The sequence below is a fragment of the Grampus griseus genome (assembly GCF_964374135.1).
Source record: "Grampus griseus genome assembly, chromosome: 1".
NCBI lineage: Eukaryota > Metazoa > Chordata > Mammalia > Artiodactyla > Delphinidae > Grampus > Grampus griseus.
The window spans coordinates 176,077,306-176,088,863 of NC_139017.1; positions in this window are offsets into that span (position 1 = coordinate 176,077,306).

The window sequence follows — 11,558 nt, forward strand, 5'->3', positions numbered from 1 at the left end:
TAAAAAAAATAAATAAACTTTTTTTTAAAAATAAACTTTTTAAAGATATAATTTATGTACTGCTAAGGACATCCATTTACAGTGTCCCATTGGCTGAGTTTTGGCAAACGTATTCACCCCAGAAACATTGTCTCTGTCAGGATGAAGAACATTCCCATCACCCCCAAAGATTCCTGGGGCCCCTCCATATCAATCCTTCCCTCCACTGCAGTCTCAGGCAGCCACTGATCTGTTCTGTTTTTAATCATCACTATGGATTAGTTTGCATTTCCCAGAATTTTACAAAAATGGGCTCATACTGTAGTATTGCTTTGTATCCAGCATCTTTCCCTTCACATAATGATTTTGATACTCATTCTTGTTTTTGGTTGTATCAGTAGTTCGTTCCTTTTTGCCAAGTACCATTCCATTTTGGGGATGTGTCACATTTCGTTTATCCAGTCATCTAGTAATGGATATTTGAGTTGTTTCTAGTTTTGTCTATTGTGAATAAAGCTGCTACGAAATTTCATGTACAAGTCTTTTTGTCACATATGTTTTCAATTCTCTTGGGTGTGTTTCTAGGAGTAGACTTGCTGGGTCATTTGGTGACTCTATGATTAACATTGAAACGTTTGAGGGTTCCAGTTTCTCCAAATTCTCATCCATACCTGTTACTGTGTGTCTTTTTTTGCTACGGCCATCCTAGGTGTGAAGTAAGATCTCGCTGTGGCTTGGATTTGCATTTCTCTAATGACTAAACGGGGGAGGGGTGAATGCCGATGGGCACAGGGTTTCTTTTTGGGATGATGAAAATGTTCTCTAATTAGATAGTGATGATACTTATACAATGCTATGAATTTACTAAAAATCACTGAATTGTACACTTTAAGATGATGAATTTTATAGTATGTAAATTATGTCTCAATAAAGACATTATTTTTTTTTAAATTTTTTTTTTTGCGGTATGCAGGCCTCTCACTGCTGTGGCCTCTCCCGTTGCGGAGCACAGGCTCTGGACGCGCAGGCTCAGCGGCCATGGCTCACGGACCCAGCCGCTCCGCGGCATGTGGGATCCTCCCGGACCGGGGCACGAACCCGCGTCCCCTGCATCGGCAGGCGGACTCTCAACCACTGCGCCACCAGGGAAGCCCAAGACATTATTAAAAATAGAAGACTAGTATATAGAGTATAGACAGAGTATATATCATAGACATTCATAAACTTTCAGTGATCTATAGGGTTTTTCCAATTATTAGACACAGCCCAATTCTAGGAACCAATAATGTCCTTAAAATGAGGCAGAGAAGCCCCTAGTTCCTTCATTCCCTACCCCAACTTGGACATATTCTGGTTCTCTGCACCAGACTCTGAAGAAAGGATCTCAGTTTGACAGCGTTTGGGCTACTGCAGTGATCCTCAATCTTGTGTCTACGTTAGAATAACCTGGGGAACTTTTAACTTTTTCAGCTTTATATTGAACTATGTCATCTGTATTAGTTTGCTACTGCTGCCATAACAAAATATCACTGACTGGGTCGCTTAAACAACAGAAATTTATTGTCTCACATTTCTGGAAGCTGGAAATCCAAGATCAAGGTGTCAGCAGGTTTGCTTTCTCCTGAGGTCTCTCTCCTTGGCTTGCAGACGACCACCTCCTTGCTGTGTCCCCACGTGGTCTTTCCTCTGTGCACATGCGTCCCTGGTGTCTTTCTCTCTTCTTAAAAGGACACCAGTCCTATTGGCTTAGGACTCTATTCTTATGACTTCATTTAACCTTAATTACCTCCTTAAAGGGGCTATCTCCAAATACAGTCACATCGAGGGTTAGGGCTCAACGTATGAATTTTAGGGGCACACAGTTCAGTCCACAACATCAATCATACAGGAAGCACAGAAATCCTGTGTACAGCTTGGTACGTTTTCACAAGCCACACCAACGGCATCCAGCTTAAGAAGTAGAACATTACAAGCACCCAGAGCCTCACCCCTCCAGGCCCCCTTCTAGGTACTTCCCATCCCTCATAAGAGTAACTGATACCAAGCCAAACTTGGGTCTGCTCACCCGACGCACAGGAAAGCCAGTCTACTGATTGTGCATTGTGGTGAAGGAAAATACAGCGTTTAGTGCAAGATGCCCAACATGCGGCCAAGCAAGGAGAACAGGCAGCTCGTGCTCAAAAGACCCGGACTCCCCAGTGGCTTTTGGGGAAGGGATTTTAAAGGCAAGGTGAGGGAGAAGGTCGCGGGGCGTCTGATCAGTTTGTGGACATTCTTCTGATTGGTTGGTGGTAAGGCAACCGGGTGGTATTTTGGGAGGCGGCATCATCACCCTTCTGGTTCCAACTGGTCTGGGGTCTACGTGTTGTGGTCAGCAAGAGGTTAACTTCTTCCACCTGGTGGGGGTCTTAGAATCTGCAAAACAGCTCAAAGGACATGGCTCATGATATTATCTACAGCCCTTGAGGAGGAACGGAAGGTCCTTGATTTTGTTTTACGGCTAAACTATTATTTTTTTGTCTTGCTTGACAGTTTTCTTTTGTTTCCGCATTTTCTCACTTCTCTGATTAAATCTGCTCTTTGGAACTCAGAGAAGACTTAGGAGGCTAAAGCTTTTATATAAACAAGAGGCCGGAGGGGGACACTGGGGTCTGTCCCCAGGAAGACCCCACAGGGTCCTGCTTAGTTTCATAACCACTATTGTGATTCTAACCTTATAGATTATTGTTGTCTGACTTTGAACTTTTTATATATGTATTCATTTGTGTCTATCTTCTTTCATTCGATGTTGTGTTATAAGTCCATCCATGTTGCATAGCAAAAATCTGCTCATTTCATTGCTGTGTCAATGTCCACATGTGTCAATGTCCACGTTTTCTGTAATTTTTTATCCATTCTACGGTAGATGGACGTTTGGTTCGTTTCCTGTTTTGGGTCCTGCGGTAACTGCAGGAGAGCAAATAGGGACTACGCTAAATAAAGATCAACCTCTGAGAATCTAACAGGTGAAGGAATCAGATTTTTATTGAGCACCTACTATTGCCAAGCTTCTTCATATAGATTATTGCACTTGTTTATCTCTCCTTCCTCTGGGTCCCCAAGCTGCTTTGTTTGGAACTCTTGCGTTTATCTGTCTCCTTGTATTCCACCCCCCTCCCCCAAGCTCAGTTAGCTCATCAGGGGACTTCCCTGGTGGCCCAGTGGATAAGACTCTGCGCTCCCAATGCAGGGGGCCAGGGGTTCAGTCCCTGGTCAGGGAACTAGATCGCACATGCATGCCGCAACTAAGAGTTTGCATGCCACAACAAAGGAGCCCATGTCCCGCAACTAAGGAGCCCGCCTGCTGCAACTAAGACCCAGTGCAACCAAATAAGAAAAATAAATAAATAGGCTCATCAGAATCTTTGGGGGTGGGAGCCGTCATCAGCATTTTTAAAAGTTTTCCAGGGGATTCCAATATCCTGCCAAGGTTGAGAATCAGTGAGTTAGCCTCAAAATTTTAGGGCTATGTGTTAATAAGGCAGGGCAGTTCCAGCAGGCCTGTGGGCATCACTTCGGTGGCCTTGGTGAGCCCTGCGTCAGGTAGTGGGTTATAAACACCAGCCTGGGGCTTCCCTGGTGGTGCAGTGGTTGAGAGTCCGCCTGCCGATGCAGGGGACACGGGTTCGTGCCCCGGTCCGGGAAGATCCCACATGCCGCGGAGCGGCTGGGCCCGTGAGCCATGGCCGCTGAGCCTGCGCGTCCAGAGCCTGTGTTCCGCAACGGGAGAGGCCACAGCAGTGAGAGGCCCGCGTACCGCAAAAAACAAAAAAAAAAACAAAAAAAAACAAAAAAAACCCACCAGCCTGGGATCAGAAGGAAGATTGGGGGCCGTGGGGAGCAGGTGGTGCCTCCTGGAAATGCCCTCAGGATCCCTTCTCCTGGTAACAGACTATGAGCAACATCTTTGAAGCACCACACCCTTGGGCACTTGCTGGAAATGCAGATTCCTGGGTCCCTCCCAAGATCTAAGGTTCAGACTTTTAATGAGTCCCATGCACACAAAAGTTTGAAAACCACTGATTTAAAAAGTTGACAAGTTCAGGATCTGGAAGCCAGAGCATGCATAAGATCCCTGCTGATGTTCTGTGTTATCATGGGGAGAGGCAGTGCCTCAGTTTCCTCATCTGTAAAATGGGTCTTATGATCTCTAAGGTTGTTTCCTGCAAAAGGCTCTGGTCAAATTTGAACTGAGTCTGAATTCGTTAAAAGTTGAAAGCTTTTAAGTTGCCATCAAGTGCTATGCTGATACCTTTAAAAAGATACTAATTTCAAAAACTTAGCTGGTGTGTTTCTACTGATGAGTTAGGGACCAAGTGAAAGATTAGGGATGTTTATTAGGGGAAGAATGCATAAGAAAAATAACTAAAGCAACCGTCCCATTAAGCAGTATTATTGTAATGGCCAAGGATTCCCCCAAGTTCTGTAAATAAATTTTTTTAAATAAACTTTTTATTTTGGAACAATTTTATTTCTTTTAAATTAAAAAAATATTTGAAGTGAAGTACTTTAAAAGATTAATTAATTAATTAATTTAGTCTATGCCACATCTTAGTTGCGGCATGTAGGATCTTTATTGCGGCATGTGGGATCTTTTAGTTGTGGCATACGCACTTCTTAGTTGCGGCATGCTTGTGGGATCTAGTTCCCCGACCAGGGATCGAATCCTGCATTGGGAACGGAGAGTCTTACCCGCTGGACCGCCAGGGAAGTTCCTGGAACAATTTTAGATTTACAGAAACGATGGTACAGAGAGTTTCTGTATACCCCACATCTAGCTTCCCCTATTGCTAGCACCTTGCATAATTATGGTACAATCTTCACAACGAAAGAACTGATATCACTACTAGAAAAACTCTATAATAAGGTTTTGTTTTTAAATAGGTTAATATATTGGAGATCCATACCAATTCCATGTATTCTAGTGACTTTGTGGGGCAAAAATACAGCTGACAAGCAACTTCGGACTGGTTACTGCTTACTCAGCATGGAAGCAGAAAATGGGACCTGCTGATTTGGTCTCTTTCTACACTGCTCGGTTGTGCCTGCGGTCACTTGGGGCCATTTCCACCAGCCCTTCTATAAGGTCATCAGCTAATGCAGTTGGTGAATTGGCAGTGTGGAGTGAAGGGGCCAAATACAAGTGAAATATTCAATCCAACTCCCCCACCCTTTTTGCTATTTATAAGGTCAAAATAGAGATCCACGTCCCTCAGGCTCCACCACAGTGAATTTGGGAGGTGCAAGTTCATGACAAGCTGTCAGTGTCCCTGAAAACAGAAAACCAAATCTCTAGAAAAAATCCCAACTCAGCAAACCTCTCAGCAGCTGCAGGGAGGCCTCAAGGTCATAAAATGCCTTGACCAGTGATAGATGGCCACCCCATACTAGGCCTGGCAATAAAATCAACTTCAGAAAACCGCAAACTTTTCCTTAAACCAATTAGTCTTCCTGCATTATGTCTACAGCAAGTTGAAAGGGGAAATCATGCATCTCCTCGCCGGAAGGCAGCACGAGCAGTTCTTGGGGAATGTGCTGGCGATCTGGTGGGCAGGTGAGAGCTGTGCTACGTGGACTTGTGCTAATACGTATAATTTAGATGGATTAACTTGGAAAGGTCCACTAGTATTAAAAGGAAGAGTTCAGGTTGTTTAAAGAAATTCTATAAAGTGCACCAAGTGGCCCCAGCAGCGATGCCCTGACACACAGGCTGCCCGATGCTAGCTAAGGTGCCACAGGCAGTGAGGAAACCCCTACATATGTATCGTTATTAATTTCCACACGCGATTCAAGCTAAGTAGCAAATCATTCAGCTAAGTAGAGGAAAACACCAAACACAGAAAATGCTGCTATGCTCATGAATCTTGGACTCAGATCTTGGTTCTCCAAAAATTGAACAACTTTTAGTTAAAAAATAAAAAAAATCACCACCAGAAAACTCTTTCCACCTTCAGAATGGAGGGGAACAGTGAAAGGACCCCAGCAAAATTTTACCTGCACGTTTAGCCCTGGGTAGTTAGGCTACTTAATGCACTGAGTGGGGTAGGTAAACCCCCTGGGACTCACACCCAAAATTGCTTTCTGTGGGACTTCACTGGCAGTCCAGTGGTTAAGACTCCTGCACTTCCACTGCAGGGGGCACGGGTTCAATACCTGGTCAGGGAACTAAGATCCCACATGCCCCACCATGTGGCCAAAAACAAACAAACAAAACCCCCAAACAAAAACCAAACCAAAACAAAATTGCTTTGTTTAACCCCAAAAACATATAGTAGAAGTGTCACTATTTCTGCCCCAGGGGACTGTTTCTTTGACATTGCATGTGATTTTCTGGGCAGCAAGGGCAGAGCCGAAACCCAGCATCCCAGTCGGTTTGATTTTTCCCCTTCAAATCCCAGGGCTTGGGCCCAGTGGGAGACTGTCCACTCTAAGCATGGTTACTTGTCCTTACTTGGTTTAGAAGGGGAAGGACAAATCTCCCCAGAGTCAGCTGCAGCTTCATCCCTGGTCCTGTCCAGGTCCAAAGCCAGCAGCTCTGCCCATCGCCGCTGCCCACGGTCTGCTCGTGCCCCTGAGGTAAGAGGTTCCATCCCTGGGGTAGTGGATGGAACAGCCAGAGCTCGTGTCCCCACCTCTGAGGTGCGGCCTCCGGGCCGGGTGGTGGACCTGTTGTCCCTGTGAGGTCCCTCCCCACGGCCCCCAGATCCAGCCTGGCCCCTTTGCCTTTGTTGGGGTGAGGGCAGGTTGGCGGGGTCACACCAGGCCAGATATTCGCCCATCTGCATCCTCCCCATGAAGACTCTGCCTGGACTTCCCTGGTGTCACAGTGGTTAAGAATCCGCCTGCCAATGCAGGGGACACAGGTTCGAGCCCGGGTCCGGGAAGATCCCACATGCCACGGAGCAACTAAGCCCATGCGCCACAACTACTGAGCCTGCGCTCTAGAGCCTGCGAGCCACAACTACTGAGCCCTCGCACCACAACTACTTAAGCCCGTGCGCCTAGAGCCCGTGCTGCACAGCAAGAGAAGCCACCGCAATGAGAAGCCCCTGCACCGCAACGAAGAGTAGCCCCCGCTCGCCGCAACTAGAGAAAGCCTGCGCGCAGCAACGAAGACCCAAAGCAGCCCAAATTAAATAAATACATAAATTTATTTTTAAAAAAGGGAAAAAAAAAAAAGATTCTGCCTACCCCGAACCCCAGCCCAGCCTTAAACCACACAGAGACCTCACCTCTGAGTGTGGGTGGCAGACACTTTCCTCCAGACGATCCAAGAAGACAAAACTCCTAAATCAGACCCATTCCCCAGTGACTCCCAGTACGAGGTTAGAGGTGGGCTTCTCTCCCACGCCTCCCGCAGCCTGGCTCTCACAGGGACCCTCTAGCATCCTGGTTCAGCTCAGAGAGGAGGGTCAGAGCTTGTGTCTCTCAAGCCTGAAGTGTCACCACACCTGCAGGACCCCTTCTCGACAGTGGCTTCTGCCACCTTCTGCCTTCACCTCCCCCCATCGTGAGCAGCCCTCCCCACCTACTCCAGGGTCATGGCTTCCTAGGTGGGAAGGGGCTTTGGATGCCTCCTGGCCTCTGTTGTCCTACCTGCCCTCTGGGTCCGTGAAAGACCCTCCAAAGGGGCTCTGAAGCCTAGCATCTGACACTCTCCCCCTGGCTTCAGGGAGCCCTAAGTGTGTGTCCTTCCCGACACCTCTCCTTGGAGTTGAGACCCGGACATACCTGCACGCTGGCAGCCTAATGGACATTTCATTCATTATTCATTCAGGCATCAACAGCTAATGAGCCTCAACTCCAAGCCAAGTTCTCTGCTCTCATGGAAATTATGTTCTGAAGGGAGAGGCAGCCGAGGAAGTAATCTCGGTGGGCAACCACCACTTGTCACTCATGGAAGAAACCGTACGATATTGAGAGAAGAGGGGAAACCATTCAGAGCGGGCCTCTCAAGGCGGCCTTTTAGTGGGGCCTGAAGCTGTGCAGTCAGAGGAGGAGAGCTCCAGGCAGGGGCACAGCTGCCTCCAAAGGACCTCATGCAAATGCCCAGCCTATGCTCTGCCCCTGCCACCACGCTAGTTTCCCTAGGTCGGGAGAGATCCCTTCAGCCAGCCAATTGTGCTCACTAAAAACCCAGGGGTCAACCTGGACACTCCTCTGCCCCTATCTCCAATCACCAAGTCCTGTGGGTTGCCCCTGGAACCTGACAGTGTCGCTCTGCCTCCATCCCATCCCAGCTGCCATTTTCTCTCTCCTGAACCATGTAGCAGCACCCCTCCCCACTCCCAATGGTGCCCTGGTTTCGTTCCTGTGCTCTTCCTACCCATACTCATTGTTCTGATAAATCATCTTTTAGAAATGCACGTTTGCTGGGACTTCCCTGGCGGTCCAGTGGTTAAGACTCCGTGCTCCCACTGCAGGGGGCACGGGTTCGATCCCTGGCCGGGGAACTAGGATCCTGCATACCGCGTGGCACGGCCAAAAAATTTTAAAAAAGCACATTTGCTCCTGTCCCTCCTTTGCTTATACTCGACACTGGCTTTCCCGTTGGTTTTAGGATGAAATCTGAAATCCCTCAGGTGCCCCTCATGGCACCCTTGCGGGTGGCTTCTGCTCTCCTCCTGGGCTCACCTGGAGCTACTTGCACACTCCCTCCCTGGGTTCCTGCCGCACTAACCTTTCGATTCCTTGAAAGCCACCCCAGGGCCTTTGCATAAGCACTTACTCCCACTTACAGTGATACGTCTCATCTTGCCTTAAAGTTACATCTCCAACCTCAAGGGGCCGTGACCCATGACCTCACAGCTCTTTCAGGTGTGTAATTATGTACTGGGTACTTACCTAAGCCCACCCTCCTGCTCCAGGTAGGTTCTGGGGGGCAGGGGCATCTCTGTTCTGCCCACCTTGTAGCCCCAGTGCCTAGCACAGCCTGGCACATGCTAGGGGCACCACAATAATTATCGCGGAAATCTGGCTGGCAGTGGATGAAGATGCTGCGGAAATCCTGGATCTCTCGCCTCCTTCACTGTGATCCAGCTCGCCCTCACCTGCCAGACCCTTCGGGGACGGAGGGCAGCTTTCCCCACTTCTACCCCCTGCGGCAAAACGTCCCCAGAGCTCCTACCACAGAAAGCATTTTGCAGCAGTGGAGCCACTCCGGACCCCTCAAACATCCTCTAATGGGGGGCTTCTGACTCTGATCGCCCCTTAGACCCTTCTAAGGAGGTCATCATCTAGGTCCTTCAGCTCTTGTTGCACAGAGGGGTCCAGGCATCGCACGGTTGGTAAAGTAGCTAGTATGCTAGCAGCGATTTTCAAAACTTTTACTTTTTAATCTGCAGAACTTTTTTCTGACATACAACCCAAGTGGAGCCCAGCACTTGAAAACTGAGCTTCTCTGCTAGACATGGTGCTGGGCACCCTGCTTGCTGCCCTTCATCCTCCACCAAGTCCCTCCCTGGAGCCTGAGGTGCGGCGGGAACCATCTCTTTACAAATGTGACCAGAACTTCGATCTGATCTTTCCACCCCACCACATAAGTTGTCTGGTTACCAGGTGCAGATTTCCAAAGCAAAAGTCAGCTCCAGAGTTTTGAAAAAACAAACAAAAAACAACTCATCATTTTCTGTAGCTTTCTAGAATGCAACCAGGCAACGCATATAAAAAGCTTCAGAATCCTGAAAACCTTTGAATTATCCTAAGAAAAGTCTTCAGTACAGAAGACGTAGGTTCCTACCAGATGCTTACTGCTGTCCCAATTATAAAAGCAGGGAGAAATGATAAGCCTTCTAGATGCTCAGCTGTAAGGGAAGGTAAAATTACCTGCTTGTGCTGACGGGGAAGGCAGCCTTTAAGAGGGACGAGAAGTCACACTTGATATGGAAATAGGCCCATGATGGTGTAAAGTGAGAAGTAAAGTGACAAAATGTTGTGGACAGAAAGATCCCACTTTCGTAAAAGAAAAGAAAAAAAAAAGAAGATATGTATGTAGAAGAAAAGGGTAGATGCCAATATTTTAATTGTGGGATTATGAGTTTTTTTTTGCTCACTTGTATTTCTAGATTTTCTACAATAAACGTATTTCCCTTTTATAAGAAAACAACAGGACTTCCTTGGTGGTCCAGTGGTTAAGAATCCGCCTTCCAATGCAGGGGAACATGGGTTTTGATCTCTGGTCGGAGAACTAAGATCCCACATGCCACGGGGCAACTAAGCCCGCACACCGCAACTACTGAGCCCGCACGCCACAACTAGAGAGAAGCCCGCATGGCACAATGAAGAGCCCGCACGCTGCAACGGAAGTTCCCGTGTGCCGCAACTAAGACCCAATGCAGCCAAATAAATAAATATTAAAAAAAGAAAAGAAAAAAAAAACAGATGACATTAGTAAGATAATAACAGACACACCTAAAGGAAGAAATCCCTCACAGAAACAACTGTGTTTGAGCCTCCCCGCGGCCCCCTCAGCTGGGTTTCCTCTTCCCAGCACAGGGCTGGGTGTGAGCCCTGAGCAAGGGGACCCGCGTGATTTTTAAGGGAGCCTCTGGTTCTTCCTGAGCAGGCACCTCGCAGGCTCAACGGAGGAGAGGGCTCCTAAGAAGTGGGCCCTTTGGCCCCCTGAGGTCACAGCCTCATGGGACATCACACCCCTGAGGTCAGTGAACTCAGGGTGTTTGTGGCTCCACCTGCAGGCAGCTTGGTCCTGCTGCCCCAGAAGGTCGGCTGTGACCTGAGTGCAGTCGGAGTGAGCAGTCCAGCCCCGTCCCTTCCCATCTGCCCCGCTGGCCTCAGGGAGCCAAGCACCCACCACCCACCCTCCCCATGGCTGCTGGGCCCGAACGAGGCCCTCTGCATCGTGTGGTGCTTTAATTATCCCCAGCTCAGCCCTGGATGGTGGGCTTGTTACTTCACAGCATCAAAATGAAGCCCATAAAAATGCAGACTCCGCAGTCACCAGGCAGCCTGGGCCCAGAACCTGTGCTGGGACGCTTAGGACGCTGGCCCGCTGGTTGGGACGGGATCTCGCAGAGACGGCTAAGCCCCTGCTCACGCCGTTTGCCCAGAGCCTCCCGTCTCTGCTCAGCAGACTCTGGTTCACCCTCCCGCCGCCCAGGCCCGTCCAGGCCCGTCCAGGCCGATAACGTCCTGTTCAAACCCTTCAGTCCTTCTGGGGACACTGCCACTCAGAACCCACCACCCCGGGCTCTGTATCCAAGAAACAAGCGAATGAAGTCACTTCCACGGCAGCCCGGGCTCCCCTGCCGCCGCCCCGGCCCCCAATCCGAGGCCTGGGCTGCCCAAAGAGAATAAAGACGAGACAGACTGAGGTATAGTTCAAAGGTTGGTATCTTTTTTGGTTTCCTTTTTTTTTTTGCTTTTGTAAAGAAAAATAAGGTTGTGTTTTTTGTTTGAAAGAAAACGTAAGTCAGCCCTCTCCCCGCCCAGCCTCTCCCCTGCCCCTGGGGGGTGCTAGGACCACCGGCCCTGGGCAGGAGGGGCCAGGCGGGCCCAGGCGCGAGAGGAGGGGGCTGGGCACT